The sequence below is a fragment of the Rhinolophus sinicus genome, chromosome 1, assembly GCF_057876585.1.
Source record: "Rhinolophus sinicus isolate RSI-liver-muscle chromosome 1, RSI-T2T, whole genome shotgun sequence".
In the NCBI taxonomy this organism is placed as follows: Eukaryota; Metazoa; Chordata; class Mammalia; order Chiroptera; family Rhinolophidae; genus Rhinolophus; species Rhinolophus sinicus.
Window position 1 is genome coordinate 36,784,826 of NC_142501.1, and position 1,458 is coordinate 36,786,283.

The 1,458-nt window shown below is 39.9% G+C and overlaps 1 pseudogene; it reads right to left on the bottom strand.

Annotated features, from left to right (window-relative positions):
* Positions 1 to 346: 346 nt before the first annotated feature.
* Positions 347 to 688, bottom strand: LOC109449665 (small ribosomal subunit protein eS24 pseudogene; annotated as a pseudogene).
* Positions 689 to 1,458: the final 770 nt, after the last annotated feature.

The following is a 1,458-nucleotide window of genomic DNA, read 5'->3' on the forward strand; positions in this document are numbered from 1 at the left end:
TTAATAATTCCAATGCTATTAAAGTGGAGACAAAATGAAAGATGCTTCAGGAGAGGACAGCAAAGAGCAAAGAGGGGAAAGGGTATATATTCTAGTTGAGAGAGCTTGTTTTCAACAATATCTCCCTGCCCCCATCTATGACTACGAACCTGAATTCCCAGTATTTACTCCTCTATGTAGTCCACCCCCTTGAATCTGAGATTACTCTGTGACTCACTTTTTTTTCACATAAAATTTCTTAGTTTATTAATGTTCTCATAAAAAAATCTGCTCAATCACTGCAGATAAATTCACTGACGAATTTTTACTCCTTTTTGCCAGCACCAACATTGGCCTTTCCAGGCCTCTAACTTGCTTCATTCTGTTCTTGCGTTCCTTTTGCTGTTTTTCTTGAGACCTTTTTTCTTCTCATACAGGCCATGGCTTGCAAATCTATGTTGGGTTCATTTTTCTTTATGTAATCCAAAGAATCATAAATCGTGCCAAAGTCAGTTGTCTCGCTACCACCAAAATGGGTTCTGAATCCAACTACAAAGATGACATCTGGTGTGGTTTTGTATATTTTGGCTAGTTTTCCCCAAATTTCTGTCTTAGGTTCTGTTGCCTTCCTGTTGATGACCATTTGTTTCTGTTGAAGTAGTCTATCGGTCATGAACTTTCTGGTCTGGATATTTACTGTGTTGTTCATGATAGTGGCCAGCACTCAAGCAGCCAGGGAGTCTCTCTGGGACTCACTTTTGACTGATAGTGCACGGCAGAAATGAGCTGCTAATGCCAAGTCAGAAGAAGGCATGTAACTTGATGTGGGTTTCTCAGAACTCGTTTTTGAGATGCTTCTTCTCAGAACCCAGTCATCAGGCCATGTGCATAGCCAGCAGAGTAAGTGCCCAAGTCAATCCAGATGACATCCAGCATCAATTGCCAGCCTTCTGAATGAGCCAGCTCAGAGATTTCAGTCCAGTCTTACTCCTAGACAACATCAAACATCCTGTGGAGCAGAAGAACAGCCCAGCGGAGCCCAGCCGACCCACAGAATTGTAAAAGAGAAATTGGTTGTTGTTTAAGCCATTAAGTTTTTAAGATAGTCTATTTAGCAAGAATAAATAACCAAAAATGATCTAGTAATTTCTTCGTATGGTAGTATACTAGTTAGATATTATTGCATAACAAGTTACCCCCAGAACTTAGTGATTTAAGGCAGGTAATCATCAAACTTTTTCTTGAAGGGCCACATAATAAATATTTTAGTCTTTGGGGACCATACAGTCTCTCCCTTAACTACTCAGCTCTGCCACTGTAGTGTGAAAGAAGCCATGGATAATACATAAATAAGTGGGCATGGCTGTGTTCCAATAAAACTTTACAGAAACTGGTGGCTGGCCCACAGCCATAGTTTGTCAACTGCTCCTTTAAAAAAAATAAGCATTATTATTATTCACAATTCTATAGGTCAGAGGG